Source organism: Puma concolor, chromosome E3 (genome assembly GCF_028749965.1).
Source record: "Puma concolor isolate L17-30 chromosome E3, mPumCon1.1.hap2, whole genome shotgun sequence".
Classification (NCBI taxonomy): Eukaryota; Metazoa; Chordata; class Mammalia; order Carnivora; family Felidae; genus Puma; species Puma concolor.
The window spans coordinates 11,957,210-11,979,155 of NC_141682.1; the positions used below are offsets into that span (position 1 = coordinate 11,957,210).

General features: G+C 46.8%; 1 long non-coding RNA gene across 1 annotated transcript in view; it reads left to right on the forward strand.

The window, feature by feature from the left end:
- LOC147572976 (uncharacterized) overlaps window positions 1-21,946 on the forward strand; it is a 563,239-nt gene that overhangs the window by 371,867 nt on the left and 169,426 nt on the right. The window contains exons 3-4 of the long non-coding RNA XR_015245397.1: window positions 3,897-3,955; window positions 4,891-5,029. This is a non-coding gene — a long non-coding RNA (uncharacterized LOC147572976). The remainder of the gene's footprint in view (window positions 1-3,896; window positions 3,956-4,890; window positions 5,030-21,946) is intronic.

Consider the following 21,946-nt stretch of genomic DNA (forward strand, 5'->3'; position numbering starts at 1 on the left):
CTGCACAGCGTGTCTGTTCCTTCCCGGCAACCCGAGCATTTACTTTGCAGCTTCCTCCACAAAGGCTTAGGGCGGTAGTCTTGCACCATTTTAAAACTTCTGCTGGCCTGGGAATGAACAGGCCGTGCATTGGTCCGAAAACAAAACGGTGCCGCATTCAAAGGGTGCTTCGGGGTGTCTTTACGCCTTTATGGGAAGATCCTCCCCGATGTTGGGGGATGACTGAAGTATTCGGATGACGTGGTAATTTCTGAGAACCGACCGTCCCAGTTGACCTGGCCCCTTCCCCTGCCCAACAGTGATTTTTTTTTCATTTTTAAGTTTATTTATTTATTTAGAGAGAGACAGAGCAAGTGGGGGAGGGGCAGAGGGAGAGGGAGAGAGAGGGAGAGCCCAGGCAGGCTCCGCACTGTCAGCACAGAGCCTGACATGGGGCTCAATCCCACACACCATAAGATCATGACCTGAGCCAAAACCAAGAGGCAGACACGTAAGTGACTGAGTCACCCAGGCGCCCCTGCCTGCCAGTGTTTGAAAAGGCCGAGATACTCGTAGAAACATTGCTGGTGCCCAGTCCTTGGCCTACGCTGGAGGTCACCGGTCGGTGTTGGAAACGTCCGGAGTCCCTGGGAGCAACCCTCAACCTATGAGTGATGGACATTGGTGAATAAACAGCCCAGCTTCCACAGCGCTCGGTGGGACAGTTACGAGGGGGACCCACACGGCTTTCCAAAGGGCTCCCCTGGGAGTGAGCGCAGCTGCCTACAGTCGGAAGCCATTGATTCACAGCCCCACTTGGCATATGTGAAAGCAGAGGTTTTGAGAAGATTGTTGGTCATTCGTCTAACACGCCATTCACACAGAGTGAATGTGTCTCACCTCGCCCCTTTTGGCCCCCTTTTACCTCAGCCATTGCCGCCCAAATTCCGCTTCACGCAGGTGGTCTGACAGCTCCTTGTCTCGTCTGAACCGTGAATCACGCTCTTTCTGCTTCAGATTTTCTCAGAGGCCGTGGACTGAACACCGGTGGGAAACTTCTTAGCATCTAACATGCTCACTTTCCAAATGTGGGGGAACTGTCGTCCTCTGGGCCAACCCCTGTGGACAGGAGACAGACACCCATTTACCGATGGGTGAATACTCCCCTCTTCCGCCCAACTAACTGGTGGATATGCTATGGGACTAAGACAGCCCAGAAGGACCAAGGCCCGGGAGCCCTTGGAAGTGGCCAGCTCACGAGTGGACATCCCTAACCGCTCTCCCTCCTTTCTTGAGTAATTCTCCAGTCCTCTGCTTCTGAGTCCCTTCACACCCACACCAAACCAAGCCCTACCTGGGCAGTGGTCATGTGAGGTTGTGCTCTCTGGAGGAAGACAGGCAAAACAATCTATACCGGAAACATCCCTAGAAAGCAGACCCTTAGGATGGGATTTGGAAATCGGACCTCAGCGGGCCCCACTTTAGGGGAAGGGGGGTGTTGCTGACCCCTGGCCCGTAGAGTCTCACAGCGACCGAGTTCCTCAGTGATGGCAGATAGAGAGTGCTGGCTGGCCTCGAACAGGGGACTTTGACAGGTATGGGGACAATGGTCAGGGCAGAGCCTCTGGAGTTCACTGCCCCTGGTTAACGGCCTTCGAAGCCTTGAAGAAACAGAAGGAAAGGCTCAGACCCGTCAGCCATGTACTCAGGGCACACTGTGGGTGTCAGAAAGTCTCTGTGGAAGCGTTTAGAGAGCTCTGCGTGTCCTTTAGCTAAAGGACAATCTGGGCCGAAAATTAGACCCGGGATCTAATTTTCAGCACAGAGATTGAAAAAAAGACTGGATGCGTAGCTTTACTAGGTCTCCCACATCAAATAAGGGCCTTAATAAGGAAACACTGGCACCCCGAGAACAGGGATGGGGATTTTTGTTGGTAGCCTGAGAAGCTCAGGGCTGGGTTCAGAAACTGTTCTCTCCCTTGAATAGAGAAGAACCATCTCCCCTTGCCCTGAGGTCTGAAGAAGTCAGCTGGCAAGATGATGCTTGCTCACCTTATGACTCACCCCTGCATCCCTGCATTGACCCCAGAATGATCACGAGGGTCAGGCCACGCAAGAGCACAGCCACTCTTGCTCTGGAAGGAAATGGCATAGTCACTGTTGCAAGAATTGCCAGACTTGGCAAATATGCGCTGGGAAAAATCATGGGAGGAGCTGGGCCAAAGGAGAAGTGAATTCTGCAACACGAGGAGGTGGTGTGGACAGATATCTTGCTGCTCAGGCCGTATCCCCCAGCAGGTTTGACCCTGCTACGGACACCCATCCATGTCAATCAGCGCGTCAGAGTGCCGACCCCTTGGAGTCCAGAGCATTCTGAAGCAAGGCCGTGCCTTCCGTGGCAGAGGCCTGCCTGCTGTTGGAACATCCCCTCCAGGCGTGTCGTGCTGTAGGAGAGACTGCATGACCATGGGCCATCATGGGACTAGGAGGACAAAGTTGCCCGCCATTAGTGAGGTGTCTGCAAATGTGCTTGAGTCACAAGAGGGAGTGGGCGGAGCAACAGCTGATTGTGCGATGGAAATGGGACATTTAGAACTGGATCTGAACAGGTCCCAAGGGCACAGATGAGAAACAAGAACAGATGGTCTAGACTTTCACGTTACGTACCTCTCTGGGACGAATGCCTCTCCTTGAACTTACACTTAGGGCTTCGTGGTGTTCCAACTGATCCTCTGATAGAGGGGACATTCGGCCATGGTTCAGGGATGGGTTCCTATGAGTATAATTTTGATAATTCCAGGGTCACACAGAGATACGTATATTAGATGAACATGTACAGATATTAATATCACATATTAACATATAGATGATAATATTGAATACATTCATCCTCATGGAAATGTACCGTTACACACCAGAGTATCCCCGAAGGACAGAATGTAAAGCAGATGTTTCCAAGGGACAGAGCTATGACTAGTACTTTGTACTTTGTCACCGTACTTGTATTCGTTTCACGAAAGGGGAAAAGACTGAAAGACTGGAGAGGAGGATGTTTAAGACAGAGGCAGGTGGATAAATGCATCGGAAGGAACACAAAGTGGGTTAAACTGTGTGTCTCATTTTCATGCTCAGCAGAGAGCGTACTCCTCACAGCGGTCCCTCCGTGACCCGATGGATAGGATGGTTCATTGGCGGAGGCTAGCCATTCTCTCTCCCAGGCCACTTTGGTGCCTGTACAATGGGCTGCAAGGGTGGTCATGGGAGAAGGGATGGAGGCCTAAGGCTGATCTAGCTGCCGCCATTGCTGAATACCCAACTTGCTGGCGGTGGAGATCGACTGTGAGCGGTCATCATGGTGCCATCCATGAGGCGACCGACCAGCCATTCAGTGGCAGGTTGATAAGTTGGTCTTCATCCTAGAGCTGACAGCTTTTCGTCTTCATTTGAATTGCCACTTCTTCCAGATATGGTCTGTCTTCCCTGTGTTTGGTTCCTCTGCCAACGCCACCATAATAGCGCCTGATTTACTGACCCAGATTATCCCCAAACTGGCTTCAAACCAAGGGACCTATTTTAGGACCGAGGAGGTGTGACCACAAGTGCATGGCCACAGGATCTACTGGTCCTATCATAGACCACATTGACCCCCAACAGCCACGATACAATAGAAGAATGGTCTGTCAAAGTCTCGGCAATTGTGCCAGCTCGAGTGGGCAAAAATCCTGTGGGGGTGGGGCACTCGTCCTCCCTCCAGGATGCATTGTATGCATTGAACCGACAGCCAATGTGTCATATTAACTACAATACGATGCAGTTCTTGGTCAGGAACAAAGCAGGGGAAGTAGGTTTGGTTTCTGTCACCGTCACAGGTAGTAACGCATCTAAAAAAGATATTCTTCTTATCTCTGAAACCTTAGGTTCTGCTGGAATAGAGGTCCCGCTCTCCAAGGAGGAACGTCTGCCACGAGGGGACACGGTAAGAACTCCACCGAACGTGGACCTGTGACCTCCACCTGGTCATAGTGGGCTCCTCGTTTGTGTAACCCAGTAGACAAAGAAAGCACTTATTATTTTAGAAGAGATCATTTCCCTGACCACCATGAGGAATTAGGGGTGTGGCGACACAGTCACGGCAGAAAGTCATCCATAACGCTGTCCTCCCCAAAGGATCCCCAGAACAGCTGGAAAGGGACAACAACAGCCACACAGTTCAGGAAAGGCAAAGCCAATAAAAACCCAGACCCCTTGCAGAAGAAGAGCTGGGTCACCCATTTAGTAAGTACCCCGGACTTGCCAAAGTGTCGGCCAAAGCCAAGAAGGTCCAGAAGAGCAATAAGTAAGAGATACGAGGATCTGTTCTACCCTCGAGACCAATTGTGGTAGCAAAGATTTTAGTTTAGTCCATGAACCTGCTACAAGGTGTGTTTTGTGGAGATTGCTGCCAGCCATTCACCACCTTGAACGACTCTGTGTCAGACTTCATGGTGAGCTTGAGCGGATCATAGTAATGGAAGCATTGGGCGCTACTGAGTCCAGTGCTCTCCTCTACTGTCAGATAAACAGTCCCGAAGGTCATTCTGCATAATTCCTCAGAGAATTCCAGTAGGGTTGACCTCCAATTCCCCATCGCAGTGGCTGGCTTGATAATTCACCCTCGTCTTGACTTTCCTTTTGTATCTGTTAGCTTCTGCCGTATAACAAGCCATTCCAAACTTTGCTAATTTAAGATACAAAACAAACAAACAAACAAACAAACAAACATTCATTTGGCTTTATAAATCAACGTGTCAGTTTGGGTAGTTCTGCTTCACCAGGCCGGGCTGGGCTGATCTCAGCTGGGCTTGCTCACACCTCGGGGGTATTCTAGAGTGGCCTTTGCCGGGATGTCGTAGTTTTTTGGTCCTTCGGCAGGCTAGCCTGGGCTTCTTCACATGGAGGATACAGAGTCCCAGAGAGAACACCGGGAAACATCCAAAACCTGTCGATGCCTAGGCTGGAACTGGTATGGTGTCACTTCTCACACATTCTGTTGGTCAAGGAACATCACAAGGTTAGTCCAGATTCAAGGGATGGGGAAGCCTAATCTATCTCTTGATGAGGGGGAGCCACAAAGTCAATTGTAGAAGCACGCAGATATGGGGAGGGAAACCGTGGAGAAAAATTTTGCAAATATTCTGCCATAGCCTCTGTGATTGTTAGTCTTATGTGCCCCCTGGGCTGGGTGATGGTGCCCAATTGTGTAATCAGACACTCATCTCCTGTCTCTACTTTTACTCCCCTTCCGCGTATTCTCGCCCCACAAGTCAGATGGGTCCTGGTAAAGCGCTAAGTCAGATCGTGCAATTCCGCTGCTCACCATGCAGTCGGAATTCCCGTTTTGCTCGGGGTGAACACCAACACGCAATCGCTTTCGAGGCCCAACGTGATCCGGTCTTGATTTCTCTCTGATCTCATTTCTCGTTCTTCGTCTCACGCGCTCCAGCCACTCTGGCCTCCTCCTCTTCCTCAAGTGCAGCAGACATGCCGATGTCTTGTGGCCTTGCTCCTTATCCCCTTCTGGAATATTCTGCCCTGAGATGTCCCCATCGCTCACTCCCCATGGCCACCAGGGCATACCATCTACGTCATAGCACAGACACATGACATGTTGGAGGTCAGTTGGCCAGCCCCGTAACTTTCAAGTTGGGAAAACTGAGGAACACAGAGAGGCTGAATGACCTCCTTAGGATTTGACGTAAGTGAGGAGACGGGCAAAAGAACCTTGTTTCGCGTGTCTCCATTCTAAGAGATGTTTCTCAGAATAACCGTGTTGAGAGAAAGAGATTTGGCAACTGATCAGCCAGAGTCGTTTTCATCCATGTTTCTAGGCATAACAGGGGGTTATTAAAACTGGGATGCGTACAATGATGGATGGGTATTTAATCTTGCACTGTGTGGGAAGCAGACCTGGAAACTTCCGTGTCTCCTCCCTCCCTTTTCCTCCTCCGCAAACACTGGAGCTCAACGGAAGCGATCCCCACGTGAAGTGGCAGGGAAGAGAAGCCTATCCCAGCTCTGTACTTTTAACTGTGTCATATTCAATATTCCCTGGCAGGTGCAGAAAACGAGTCATTTCCCCTACTCCTCTCAAAATGTCCCTTTCATGTTTCATAAACAACAGCTTTGCTCCGCCATTGTCTCTGTTAGTTATTTTCATAATTCATAATTATCTTAGTTCTTAAAATGTAGACGTACATTTAAAAGCATGATCCAATCGTGCTTGATTGCTGCCACATTGTGTTCAAGGTAATTACCATTCATTTGGCTTTTGAGGCTGTTGAATAAATTTTCCACATGAGATTCCTTAATTTGTACATATTTTATTGCTATAAAATAGGTATTGGCAAGCTGCCTAAACTGTAGTGAAGGCCTTTAATTCCTATCACTATGTGATAAAACAAATTGAGTGCAAACTGAGAGGCTTAAGATAGAACACTTGAAATGGATTCCACGGTTTTTTTGGCCTTCCCCCTCCTCCCGCCCCCCCCAAACCAAGTTCCCCCAGGTGTGAGACACAGGTAAGATTAAGGTAGCTTAGTTCAGGCTGAGAGCTCAGAACTGTTTTAGCATTTGTATAAAAATGATAATGTCCCTCCATGATGGCAAACCTCTCTCTTCCCAAGATCTATTATTCCTTGGGGAAAGGCTGTTTGGAGAGAGAAGGTTATTAGCATTTTTCATGCATAGTAAGAGAAATGGAGTATTCTCAGAACAGAGCCAGGAAAGTCTTGGTCGAGGGAGAGACCTGGGCTGGGTGTGGGGAGACCAGGGGCCAGGAGCTGTTGTGGCCTTTGGGAGTCCTTCGGAAGGTCTGCTCACTTGTAAAATTAAGGTGTTGGAAGCCGTGATTCCTAAATTTAATTCACAGTTTGTTTTCCTGAAGCTATTGGTATCGTGGATTTAGCCAGGAGATCTTTCTACTGAGGCTTTCTCTAGAGTTTTAAAACTCACATCTACCCTTTTTCTTTTGCCCACCTTCTAAAATTAGTGAGATGAGAAGAGATGAAGTTGTGGAAAGGATTCAAGTGTTGGGGCAGCCGAGCTTCAAGATGTCTCCTCATCCAGACATTCTGTGACCCCATCTGGTCAATGGAAGCTCTTCCGGCTTCTTTGGTCTGATTTCCTCCCACCTGAATCCTTCCCACCAGCTCTGTGTCTCCCTGGAAACTACCAAGTGCATTTCTTGTCCTGGAAATGCCTCCAACTTTTCTCTGCTTTTCCAGAGTTTGCTCTTCTACCCAGATTTAGGGTAGTCGGCATGACTTCTATGGGGCCATTTCCAATGGCCCCTACCCACAGCGACAGGTGTCTTTACTAACAGCCTTTTCCACCTAGTTCCATAGTCCCTTAGATTATTTTCTGGTGTTTGCTACATATTTCTCTTCTTGCAATAACTAATGATATATTCTTCGAGACAAGAGTCGATCTTGTTTTCTTCCTTCTCTGGTTTCACCCATGTTGAGTAGTGTAGCTGGTATTTGACAGATGGTCACTGACGGACAGGTCCAACATGATTAGTGTATTTACAAACATTTAATTGGCACATTTCTTCATTCACTCTGGAGCCTGTGAATGGACTGAGTCTGGTCTCCTCTACTGAAAGCACTCATTTTTTTTTTAATCTTTGACATTTTCCTCCCCCACATGTTATCGGTGCAGGCACATACTTTAGATTATCTCTAAAGGACACATGGCCCCTCTTAGTGTTTCTTGTGGGGTTTCACTGTTAGTAGTCAAGAGGAAATAGATTTAAAGGAAGAAATTTCAGATACTCCCAAAATTATGTCCCAAGATTTTCTAGTCATGGCTGCCCCTAGTATTCATGTAAATATTTGTGTAAATACTCATGTAGATACCATGTAAAAGGACCAGTTTCCTCTCTTCTCGAATGGGTCAGATTCCTCAGCTGAAGTCAGCAGAATCCACTCTGGCCATCTTGAGCAGGAAAGAGGGGAGTAAAGGGTATTAAATAGTTCACAGAGACCCAGATAAAATTGGAGCGACACTCTGAGTCGAGTTTCTAGAGACGGCTCCTGGAAGCCCACCACAGAGCTGGCCTGCTGGGGGAGCTGTTGCCAGCCTGGGTCCCAGATCCCACATCCTTTGCTGCGGTGGGAAGCCGCCAGTTTAGTAAGCCCATGCTCCCCACTGCCAGCGCCTGGCCCATGACATGGTCAACCCTAGACCCATTGTTGCCATGACCAAGAAGCTACAGCGGTTACTGTTGGTCCCCAAAGTACCAATTCTCATATAACAACTTCTCTTGGTTATAATGTTCAGGTCCTTCTTCGTGTGTCTTGTCTGCATATCCACTCAGTAGAGTCTGGATCCCATGAAGAAACCTAGGTGTATGAGAGTCTGAGAAATGTGATCTCTATTTTCCAGCCTTTAGAGTTTGGAGAGACCTTCTAGGGGTCAGAGTGGGGATTGAGTGAACCACATCCTGGTTATCTTTCCAGACCAAAGATCATTCTCCATGACAGATTTGCCCAAAGAACTTCAAGATCTCTCTTCATTCAGACATTCTTTAGCCCCACCTGGTCAATGGAAGCTTTTCTGGCTTCTTTGGTCTGATTTTCTCCCACCTGAGTCCTTCCCGCCAGCTCTGTGTCTCCTTGCAAACTACCACGGGGGCGTCTATGGTTATGCTTTTTTTTGTCCTGGAAATGCCTCCAACTTTTCTCTGCTATTCTCTTTAATGCTCCTAAATGCTATACCTTAGGGGCACCGGAGTGGCTCAGTCGGTTGAGCGTCTGACTTCGGCTCAGGTCATGATCTCACGGCTTGTGAGTCTGAGCCCTGCATCGGGCTCTGTGCTAACAGCTTGGAGCCTGGAGCCTGCTTTGGATTCTTTGTCTCCCTCTCTCTCTCTCTCTCTCTCTCTGCCCCTTCCCCTCTCATACTCTGTCTCTCTCTCTCTCAAAAATAAAATAAACATTAAAAAAATTAAAAAACATTTTACCCTCCGGTAGAGTGAACGAGAAAGGGAAATACCTATGAAATCACAACCCGTTGGCATGACAACAGCCTGTGATTGCCATAGCTGCCATTTAAGTACAAGGATGACAAGGGGCAGTGGCAGAGATAAATCGGGGACGACGGGAGGTTTAAACAAATCCAGCAAATTAGTTGAAGCCCCTCCCCACTTCTTGTGACCCACTATGGGGACCAACAGAAATGCATGCACTGGGAATGCTGTTATGAATTCCCTCTAATGTATAAAGTCAAACCATCCTGAAATCTCAGTAGTTAGGTAGGCTCAGTAAGAATTTGCTTAGAAAATATCACACAAGCAATAATAATTGAGATGTGCTGCAATCAGTCGTTTTATAAGTAGCTGAATCCCGTCCAAGCACAGGCATCGGGACCTATATTATACCTGGGGTCCTGGCAGTTGCTGACCCTAGATTTTCCTCCAAACCTTAGAAAGAAGACCAAATCTTTATGGACATGCCTACATGGATTTTGACAATGAATGGGAAGAGTTTTAGCCCTGACCCCTACAAACTGCTGATCTTAGCAAAACAGAATGTTGAGAAAGCATTTCCTATAGCTCTTAAATGGAATTCAATACTAATACATCGTGGGTCGTGAGTACCTCTGGCCTCATCCCAACTGTAAATAACTCATTTGTAGTTATTTACTAGTGTCTGCTATTGTAATTGTAAATAACGGGCTAACAGGGGCATCTTTTGTGTTCACCATTTTTAACTTGTTCTGCAAAAACTCAAACATACACGGGAGGAGAAAGAATACCAGCGAACCTCAAATACCCATCACCTAACTTCGACCATCATTAGTTTACAGCCAGTCGTTTTTCATCTATACTGACCTTCCCAGATGCCTATCAATGTGTCAGTATATTTAAAAAAATAGGGGCGCCTGGGTGGCTCGGTCGGTTAAGCGTCCGACTTCATCTCAGGTCATGGTCTCATGGTTGGTGGGTTCGAGCCCCACGTTGGGCTCTGTGCTGACAGCTCAGAGCCTGGAGCCTGTTTCAGATTCTGTGTCTCCCTCTCTCTCTCTCTCTCTCTCTCTCTCTGCCCCTCCCCCATTCATGTTCTGTTTCTATCTCAAAAATAAATAAACATAAAAAATTATTTTAAAAAAATAAAAGAAAAAAGAAAAAATACATAACCATAATGCCAATGTTGCATCTTATGGAATTAACCATTGTTTTTTAAGGTTATCAAATACCGTTTCAATGAATACATTCCTCCAATTTTCCCACAAGTATCTTTTACACAGTTGGCTTGTTGAATGAAATCTACTTAAGGGCCAGACGCTGTGTGGTTGATATGTTTTGAGAGCGTTTTTTTTTTCATCAATAGATTCCCTGTTTTTCTCTTTATGAAATGGTTCCCTTTGCAATTTACTTTATAGGCAAACCAAGCCATTTGCCCTCTAGGGTTTCCTACATTCTAGACTTTGCTGATCGCATCCCGACGGGGTTGTATTCTCAATGTCTTGCAAACAGGTACGCTATTTCTGAGGCTTGATGTGATTCAAGTCGGCGCTTGGGCAGGAATTTGTCAGAGGTGGTGGTGTTACCACATGCAGGAGGGTTGACGTAGAGGGGAGACTCATGAATACATGGTCAACGCCTGCTTCCCTGATCACGTTCTCGTCTAAATGCCTTGGTGATTTCCGTGTCAGGACGTTCTGTCTTCTCATGATGGGATAGCTGGCGTAGCCAACACAGTGTTGGTGGGGTACTTGACTCTGGTAACGTGGGAATGAAGGACCTCCCCCAGAGAACTCACCACCTGGAGGACAGAGGGAGGCACAGATGCCAATGGGATCTACGAGATGCCATGGGAATACAGTACAAGCTTACAAAATCAGTCTCAGGGGGAACATAACGTCTTCCCAGGAGGCTGAATGCCAGGTTTAAAGGGATAACCAGGAGTTAACCAGAGCAAGGAGGCTGGAGATGTCAGTCCAAGGATGTCCTGGAATTCTAGCTAGAGAATTTTGATTTCCTTTTGAAGGGCTGAGGGAGTTTAAGTATGGGAGTGATAGGGTCGGATTTACACTTGAGCAAAATCACTGTGGCAGTGTTTTGGACGTGGAATTAGAACTAGAGATCTAGGGGCGCCTGGGTGGCTCAGCTGGTTAAGAATCCAACTTCGGCTCAGGTCATGATCTCGCGGTTCATGAGTTCGAGCCCCGCATCGGGCTCTGTGCTGACAGCTCAGAGCCCGGAGCCTGCTTCGGATTCTGTGTTTCCCTCTCTTTCTCTCTGCCCCTCCCCTGCTCATGCTTTGTCTCTCTTGGAAATAAACATAAAAAACAAAAAGAAGAACTAGGTGAGATCTATATTTTCCTGGCATTTCCACAGCTCGGGTGGGTTGGGCCCTGAGAATCCTAGAGTTGTGCTTCCCATCCAGACTTTACTACTATCGATGTGAGGGGCTGGGGGTGGCAGAAAATGCTGGGTCTTTTCTTCACCTGTGCAATGAGGTATCTGGAACAGATCAATGACCCCTCCTGCCCTTCATTATTTAACACTGAATGAGGCTATAAACCAGAAATCATGCAGGATCATTGCTTTGATTTTGGTACCAAATTCCTTCCTAATCTGCTATTCTCACCATTTTTCTCTAAGGTGGAAAAGTGCTATAATGTAGCTCCTTGTCACGTAGATTGAACCACAGCGCCCAGAAAATCATGTCACCCCTGGGGACCATTCTCACACTGTGGTCAACAGAAGCCTCCCTACATCCAAATTAACAACAGACCAAGTGGACCAGAATCCTAGGAGCAAAGGAAGGGCAAAGAGAAGCTGCAAATGACCAGGGATCTGTACTGTTTTAAAAAAAATTATTTAAAAGTGTTTTGGAAATAACTTTAGACGCACAGGAAGTTGCAAAGATAGTACAGCGTGGTCTCATGTCCCTTTCGCTAGGCTTCCCTGATACCTCTATCTTAATAATTGTAATAGTTGTTAAGTAATCATTTAATTTTATTAAGTGTTTATTTATTATTGAGAAAGAGACAGAGTGCTAGCGGAGGAGGAGCAGAGAGAGAGGGAGGCACAGAATCCGAAGCAGGCTCCGGGCTCTGAGCCATCAGCACAGACCCCAACGCAGGGCTTGAACCCATGAACCATGAGATCATGACCTGAGCTGAAGTTGGTGCTTAACTGACTGAGCCACCCAGGTGCCCCTTAAGGAATCATTTAATATGTAAATAATTTACATTACTAAATTTACATTAATTACTAAATCAATAATGATACTGGAGTATCAAAACCAAATGTTTGCACAATGTATGTAGATAGTCCTGTGTCACCTTTTCACGCTTGCAGATTTGTATCACCACCGTTGCAATATACGTTATAGTTAATTTTATGCGTCAACTTGTTAGGGTCAAACTGCCCAGATACATGGTCAAACGTTCTTCTGGATGTTTCCAAGGGTGCTTTTGCATGAGATTAAATCAGTGGACTTTGAGTGAAGCAGAGTGGCCTCCCTGATGTGGGTGGACATCTTCCAATCAAGTGAAGCCTTTGCTAGAACAAAGACTGACCTCCCCTGAGCCGGAGGGGATTCTGCCAGCAGGCGGCCTTTGAACTTGACCGGCAACACCTGCTCTTCCCTGGTTTCCAGCCCTTGTGGCCCACCCTGGAGATTTGGGACTTACCCGCTTCCGTAATTGCATGAGCTTACTCCTTAAAATAAATCTCTTTCTACATATGTGCACAGCCCATTGGTTCTGTGTGTCTGGGGAGAAGCGTGGCTAACACAATGCAGAACCAAGGGGTCTGTACCTTCACCAGGTGCCCAGGCAATTGGCAAGCATTCTGGAGTTTGAGGACTACTGTCCCCAGGGACACGGCTCCCAGCTGGTCAAGCAACGGAACTGAGATCCTGATGGTTAAGGCAACATCGCACAGGAGACCCTCCGAACGGCGAAGAGAGAAGCCTGTCCTGGTTGGCCCGAGTGTCAGGAAACTTCACGTCCTCTGTCCAGCTCCATTGCCTGGCGCCCATGGCATGTTTTATGCACTTCCATGTGCGCGACTGGGCGGGAATCCGAGGTTCTGCGTCTCTAGCCAGTGCTTCTGGTCCATGGGACACACTTCTGGGAATCGGAGGAGCTGGACCCTGGCTCTGTGACCCTGAAGATTCTGTCTCGCCTAAATTTCTTTATTTACAAATTGGGGGTAATAAGACCTGGTTCGAAAGAGCACCGTGACAGAAGGGGACAGTAGTCGGCAGTGAGCCGTAGAGTGCCTGGCACAGGTCTGGTATGCGGCTGTCTCCCATTGGATACTCCTTTCTTTCTCCTTCTTGTTCCGACATGGAGATGACCTTCCTATGGGATATTGACACGAGGTCAGCTTGAACACACGGAGGAAGAACAGGGCTTTGGGGGCTGTCTTCCCAGTTCTTCCCAGTTCTGGACTTGCACTCTCCCCAGCCCTCTTTCCTGAACTTATTAAGAGAGTAGACCTGTCCATTCGGCATTGATTCTGGTCGGGCGACAGTCATTTTTACTTTGGGGTCTGTGTTTGGTCATTTTTCCCTCTGGTCCGAACTGACCTTTGATGTACAACTGCTTGAAAAATGAGTGCTCTTGGGGGATGATTCCCGAAAAAGGGCAACTCCACCTCATCCCCCATTGTCCTGCACACGGGGATCCCAGGGCCTGCCTCGGAATAATCCGTCTGGCCATGCACTTCTCTCCTGGGGAGAAAGGTCCCGAAATGCAATTTATTGTAAAACACACAGTGGTTACAAGCTACCACAGTCAATGATATTCCTTTTATTACCACTCAGATGAGAACAGAAAATGACATTGGAAAGCAGTGAACTCACCAGAAGGGCACAGAAAGTCATTAAATTCAACATGCATCATATTTCATAATCAGAACCCTGCAGTCAGCGCTGACACCACAGAATGAGTTTGTTGCAGTCATGATAATATAAAACCCACTGCATCTGCTTCCTTCGGCTCTTTCTTTTTGGACCCTAGCTGGGGCCAGGCCATTAATCACTGGAGGCAGGGGACAGTGCAGGCCACTGCACTCTGGATTGCATAAATTGAAACTACATCAGTATTAGTGGGGAGCACTGTCTTTAGTTTATCTCCGTTTTGGACAGTGGCTTCTGAAGGGCTGGGGTGTTTTTACAGTTAAACCACCTAATCAGAGCACCTATCCTTGCTTGGAGGGGATGTGTGGCCCCTCAAGGCTCTTGTTTCCAGCCAGTGGAGTCTGCTCTTAGAGGCTGTGGGGGGTGGGGGGCAGGTGGCTTTTCCTCACTGCCATCCCAAATGGCGTGTAAGACTAGAGGGGCCGCTAAAGGTCACATACACTTGTAGAGATTCCAGATTACCTTAAAACTTGATTTTGGGGACGCCTGGGTGGCTCCATGGGTTAAGGGTCCGACTTCAGCTCAGGTCATGATCTCATGGTTCGTGGGTTCGAGCTCCGCGTCGGGCTCTGTGCTGCCAGCTCAGAGCCTGGAGCCTGCTTTGGATTCTGTGTCTCCCTCTCTCTCTGCCCCTCCTCCGCCACTCGCCCTCTGTCTCTCACTCTCTGTCTCTCAAAAATGAATAAATGTTAAAAAAAAAAAAAAAGAAGAAGAACATGTGTACAGGATAAAATCCTGGATACCCGATTCAAGCACACAACTCTGTTAATGATCTAATCCGTTCTTGACCTCACGTCTTAGGACTCAGACCCAGCCCCTCCCCCACATCCATCACAATGAACCTGTATATGCTTCCCCTCCCCCCTCTCTTCCCTTTAGATGCCACCTGCCAGTGTCTTCCTGCTATTATGGGACACATTCTACTGAATCTGCGACTAACCTGGTTTATCTTTTCCGTGTTTATAAGATCACGTGCTCTGTAAGTGACAGAGTGAGGCTTCAAATCCAAGTCACCCTAACCTGTAGAATAGACCTCTCACTTATCATTCAAGAAGTGCTTTAAATGTTCGGGAAGGTACCAGAGGCGTTGCATTAATATACAGGACCAATCTATGATGGAAAAGTGCAATAACCCAAATCAGATCATTATTGAAGCAGTAAAAGACTGAACTGATGTGGCAGAAAATCATATTAGCCATATAAAAGTCAGAGGCAAGAAAAAGACCTTCTATAAAAAATTAACAGAAAAAGAATGGAAAGAGATGGGGTAGCAGATAGAACAGGGAACTCCAATCTGTCACGGAGATAATTATAAAAAGAGAAGAAGACAAAGCAAATGGGGCAGAATTAATCGTCTCAAGGATGTAAGCAAAGAACATTCCAAAACTAAAGAGAAAAAAAAAAAAGGAGAGAGATTAAAAACAGTTACTCAACTCTAGGTAAAAGGAATAAGCAGACCCCACCACCAAGATGTAGCTTGTTAGCTCTCTTCTTTTAATTAAAAAAAGAGATTGAAGTTTATTTCATTGTGGCAGGGGTATGCTTCAGTGGGGGTATAAAGATCAAACTGTTTCTAATCAACCATGAGCGGTCAGATCACCCATTCTTGTCCTTCAAGGGCAGCTCAGGCAAATCCAATAACTCCTTAGTCAGTTTTGATTATGAAACATCCAGTCTATTTGAAAACTTCAACCTCAAACTTGATTTTCGTCTGAAATTTAATTTTAAGTTCTCCCCTTGTGCCTTTAATAGTCCGGAGTGGATAGAGGTTGGAGGGGAGGTATATCTACTTAGGAATGAGGCTAGATTAAAAAGGGTGAGGTTGAGAAAATAGATACTCATCTTAATATCTTCTTCTGGAACTTGGGTCTAAGGGCGTGAACCTAGGCAGCATCCACAGCGGTAAATCCCACTGAGCTGAGGTCTCAAAAAGCTGGACTACTTGGGAGTGTCAGAATACTTCAGTGGTGGAGACGAGGGTCAGTGGTTGCCCAGAGATCCTTACGGGTACAACCCAGTTTTCCCAACCCAAGTCCTCTCCTTCCTTGAGGACCTCATAAACAGTTTTAACCAGATTTTTATATCAAGATAGTAGATTCAACTCCTAAGTTTATCTGCCTTTCCTTCCCCAAATGTGACTATAGTCAAGATATACAATGCTATGACTGTTAATCGTTCGTGTATTATACGCTAGCGGTATGCCTTCTCTGTCCCTTGAGTGGTGGGGGTCTTTCCTAGAGGATTTTTAATTGTTACCTAGAAAAATACGTTTCCGTACATATGGGTCTCTTTATCCCAGTTCACTGCCCCATTTGTCTATTCTTAAAACACTACCCTCTACTCTATGCAGCTTTTCGGCTATGTTGATCGCTAGAAGGGAAATTCTGGTCTTGACTCTTTTCCATCTTTGAGCTTTTCTTTATCATTCACTTCTCCAGATTGACTTTCGAATGTACTTGCTAAGTTTCCCAAAATTACCTTGTGGGCAAGTTCATTGAAATCATGTAGAATTTACGGTAATCGATGGTGTATACAAATAAAGCTTCTCAGAGATTAAAGAAAGAAACAAGCTTGGAAAGTCTTTAAAAGATTACTTTTTTGTAGTTAAAGTTAATAAGTGGAAACCATTACATTTCTTGGGGAACAAGTTTCCAAGCAGGAGAAGGGGAGGAAGTAAGTTCTCCACTCCAGTCAATTGCAAAAGTCACCAGGTTGACATCTTGAGTATTCTCACGGGATCGGACTCTGACCCCCCGACTGCTGTATCCACTCAAGCTGTCATTCGTTTGTGAAAGTTGCACACAGACATGCTTAGATCTAAAAACTCTAGCATTTTTTCACCATGAGCCCTTTCTGTTGAAAGGCCCGGAGGGCATAATTCAGAACACCATCGACTAGACAGAAGTGAACACGCTTGAAAAGGAACGTTACTTTTGAAAAGTACATGTGACAGCAAGCACAACCGACTAACCATTAGAGGGGTGAGTCGCTCAAACTACCAAGGGAGTGCGTGTTGGAGGGGGCAAGAATGGTGGTTGAAAAGAGGAGTGTTTGTGTGCCCATAGAAGGAGCTGGGTTGCTAAGTCTAGCTCCCTACAGTAATTATTAAAGACCCAAGACTCTAAAGCAAATCAACAGTTTTTCTTTCGGAGAGAATGTTTGAGGTAGACTGATGATAACGTGAGGCTCACTATTTCCTCTCTAAGAATTAGTGAATTGACATTCTGGTTTCATACCTCCCGTCTCTGAGTTTTGTCGATGTCCGCTTTTCAAAAAGTTAATAGAATAGTTCCTGTTCAGCCGCAGAGGTTAGGATCGTAGAGGTTGAGGTGGGAAAATGCACGATCAAGTAAATGTGTCCCTTTGGAAAACTAAGGATATTGGAAAGAGGACCTCAAAAGCCTTTGTAAAAATGTTCCCCTTTACCAGACTAAAATAATATGGACCAGTGAATAAGCATAGTGTTAATGACACTTTTACCAGCAGTAAGTAATCATAAGATGTGCATCGTTAATGTCTACTTCCCATATCTCTAGCAGCCTTTCAGGACTTCTGTCTGTGTCATTTCAGTGACTCTCTGTATCATTTCGGTGAATTAGTTTGAGTCTATATTTGGAAGTATGGCTTTCAAGTCAAACGGTACAGAGTCTTATATAAAGCAATCATTAGGTGAGTTACATTTACATCATTAAGTATTGTTTCTTTTTGATTAGTGACTAAGGGAGAGGGGCTGAAAAAGAAGGACCCATCATGGTACCTGGGCTGGGAAATTAAGACCGGCCACTGGATAGATTAACAGTGACAGAAACGTCAACCATAAAACTCATCACTCTTGCGTGTGTTGGGCACCATACTTAACATGCATCATCTGCTTTAGTCCTCAATAGGAAGCAGTAAAGTCATTTACAGTTCAGGAGACAGAGGCTCAGAGACCTTTAATGAGCTGTCCAAGATTGCAATGGGTATAAATTAAATTCTCTTAATGCATGGATTCCTTTAACACGTTTATTGATCGCATTATGAGGTGCCACTGGGGATATTGGTGAACAAAACAAATATACCTTGTTGTATGAGTGAGAGTTCTCTAGAGTAGCAGAACTAGTAAGAAGCGTGTGTATTTATATCTCTTTTTTAATTAAAAATTTTTTTCTTTTATTTAGAAAGAGAGAGAGCTTGAGGCAGGGAGAGGGGCAGACAGAGAGAGAGAGAGAGAGAGAGAGAGAGAGAGACTCAAGCAGGCTCTGTGCTCATGCTTTATCCCATGACCCTGGGATCATGACCTGAGCCGAAATCAAAAGTTGGATGCTCAACCAACTGAGCCACCCAGGGACTCTATATTTATATCTTTATATCTATATGTTTCTGGAATTCTCTAGAGAGACAGAACCAGTTAGAGATCTACTTATATCCTTCTATCTATCTATCTAGTCAATATTTTTCAATAGATTCATTATCTCCTATTGTAATCTCCTATTGGTTCTGTGTCTCTGGAGAACTTAACTACCACCACAAGCATTAACTGATCAGTGTTAGGTGATGAGCTCTGGGTTGAGCACATAAAAATGTACAGGACCCAGTTCCTACCTTTGAAGGAGATGTCCCCAGGGAAGAAACAGCCAGCCACACCCACAAGTAGTTATGACGAGAAGTGTATGTTCTAGTGGCCTAAGAAGACACCCTATAAACATGGAGGGAATGGTTACTGAGTGCAGGGGAGGGGAAAAGCTTGGCAGGGCTGAGACGCCTCGGTTGGGCTCCGAAGGATGAATATCAGGAGGACAGGAGGAAGAAGGCATAGCAGGTGAAATGATCTAATGATAAAGTGACGGCACATGTCACAAAATAAGTTACTGTTGCTCGACTCTAGGCACTCAAATTTAAAGGAAAATTTTCTGTTCTATTCTTCCATTAAAAAAAAAAAAACCTGCTGGCAACCCACTGTGATTTGGAGACTCACTGTTAAGTCACGACCCACCATTTGAAAACCACTGCTCTCAGTGATGGGGCGTCATTGAAGTGTGTTAAGACAGCGTGAGGACACAATGGGTTGACTTGGCGATCTCATTCTTTGTGAAGTCTGGACCAGAGTGATGCTTTTCCCCCTGAAATCACTCGGGGAGACCTTTGAAGAAATGCTGATGTCCCAATCCCACACCCAGAGACCCTTATTTAATTGATCTGGAGCAGGGCCCGGCACTGATGATTTTTAAAAGCTCCAGGGTGATTGTATACAGTCAGCCCAGGTGACAAGCTGAAATGTGGTTTTTCTTAAGACTCTTGTCTGTAGACCTCATGCTTCTGAATACCATAGGATACTCGCTAAAATGTGGGTCCCTGAGCCACATCATAGACGTAATGAATCATATTCTCTGGATATGGGATCCAGACATCAACAGTGTCATAAGCTATTAGGAACTGAATCGTTTCCCCCACCCTGCGCCCAAATTCATGTTAAAGCCCTGATCTCTAATGTAGTGGTATTTGGACCTGGGAGCTTTGAGCGATACTAGGGTTAGATGAGATCATGATGGTGGGGCCCCATGATGGGATTAGTGCCCTCCTAAGAAGAGACACATCGGGACAGAGCCAGAAGGTGGCTGTCTTTAAGCCAGGAAGGGAGTTCTCACCAGAATCCGAGCGGCCCAGATCTTACGCCGCGTCTCCGGCAAAGCTGGAACATCCAACCAATTTTGTGCGTCACCGCACATATTGTAACCAGCACCGGGCTTTCTCAGAACTCGGGAGAAGCCCGAGTTTTTTTCCTTCTTTCATGTTATGAGAACCTAATTAGCAGCAATCAGTCTATTTCAGAGACTATTTGCAAAGATGCTTTCCTGAACTCATGCATAGCTCTAAGAAACAAGCCGCATCAATAAATAGCAGCTGCAGGCCTAATTAAGGGCACACTCCATAGGGCAGGTTTCTCATTCTTGAGCGCTGGCTCCTACCATATTAATATTATCGTAGAGGTGATAAAGTCGACGCCAGGCCTGGAGGCGCAGGGGGTGAGACTCTAGAATGGACACGGGGCTGCGTGGCTTGGTGTCCCTCACCCGCCGTGCAACCCCAGGGCAGTTACTTAAACAATATGCCCACTGTTTCCGCATCTGTAAAATGGGATGAAATGCCCACCTTGCGTGGTGATTGCAGAGGTTAGACACAACGGTAGCACTGGTGTGGGTGAGGTGCCCAAAGGGAAGCTCTTGTCATCCTTTCTTTCCGCAGTGAGTCCAACGGATGCAGCTGGGGGACAGAGAAAGTCACCCTGGGCACAGTGCAGGTGCGTTGGCCTCCACTCCGTGTTGCCATCCTCGCCCCCCCCCCCCCCCGGCCACGTCTCTGCCCTTCTTCCATTCAGGGGCTTGGCATGGATTTATCTATCTATCGTCTATATTATTTTTTTAACCACCAGTCTTCATACCTGCTTCCCCCTGCCTTTCCGTGGATAATATTGGTGGCTGGTTTCATCGATTTTGCACTTGCGTGTTTCGGCCTTACTTTTAAGCACCTAAAACGTCTAGCCTGTTCCAAGTAAAAACTTTAGGAGGTCAGATTTCAAATCTCCATGGCGGGAGGGTCACGAAACGGTCTCCCTCTCCCCCAGCGCAGGCCTGAGCCAGGCTTGAGAGGCGGCAGGGGGTGGTGATGTAGAGGCGGCTTGTGTCTTGCTGCCCCCCCTCCCCCATTCTACTGTGACTCCGTCATCTCAACATTGTGAAAAATTATGGCCCTCCAGCGTGGGCCAAGGGGAGTGTATTAGTTTCCCGCAGCTGCTGTAACAAAAGGCTATAGCCTTAGTGGTTTAAAACAACACGTATTCATTCTTTCACAGTTCTGGGGACCTGAAGTCTGGAATCAAAGTGTCAGCAGGGCCACATTCCCTGCAAAGGGTCTAGGGTGGAATCTGTTCCTTGTCTCTTTCAGCTTCTGGGGCTGCAGGCTGTGTTCTTGGCTTCTGGCTGCATCGCTCTGATTTCTGTCTCTGTGGCCATGTTGCTTTGCCCCTTCTGCGTGTAATGGCCCCTCTGTCCCCATCCCCTTTTTATTTTTTTTTTTATTTTTTTTTTTAAATTTTTTTTTTTCAACGTTTTATTTATTTTTGGGACAGAGAGAGACAGAGCATGAACGGGGGAGGAGCAGAGAGAGAGGGAGACACAGAATCGGAAACAGGCTCCAGGCTCCGAGCCATCAGCCCAGAGCCCGACGCGGGGCTCGAACTCACGGATCGCGAGATCGCGACCTGGCTGAAGTCGGACGCTTAACCGACTGCGCCACCCAGGCGCCCCCCCATCCCCTTTTTATAGGGACATGTGTGATGACATTGGCCAGGTGCATCACCCGGGATATTCTCCCATCTCAAAATCCTGACCTTAACCACATCTACAAAGATGCTTTCCCCAAATTCAGTAGCATTCACAGGTTCCAGAGATTGGGAGGCAGACAGATTTCGAGGGCGGGTGCATTTTTAGACTACCATGTGGGAGTAGGAGAACGAATAGTCTTAATGATTGGATTACTGGTGCTCTCCATAGAGTGGTTGCCTGAACTCTGCTTCTTTCTTGGAAAGAATTTATTCAAGAACCTCTAGCACTGGACCCCCTCCTGAATCAGGCCACGCTCCCTAGGGCATCAAGTACATCTCTCCGGCTCCAGTTCTCATGATATACTCACATGGTCTCTCTCTGAGATGGCCCCACTTCTTACAACGGGTCAGACCTCCTGGGATGCTGAGAGTCTTCTGGGTGTGGCTCAGCCTGGGTAGTTTTGAAGACTCCCCCGGGCATGACTGGGGTTGAGGGGTCTACTTTCAAGGCACCTCACTCACCTGACTGGCGAGTTAGTGATGGCCATTGGCAGGTGGGCTCGATTCTTTTCCATGTGGGCTTCTCCGTAGGGCTACGTGACTCTCCTTGCGACGTGGTGGCTTGGCTTTCCCTGGAGCGAGTGGTCCAATAGACCAGGTAAGAGGCGATAGTGCCTCTCATGACCTAGCCTCAGAAGTCACACGCTGTCATTCTTCCACACCCTACTGATCACACAAACTATGA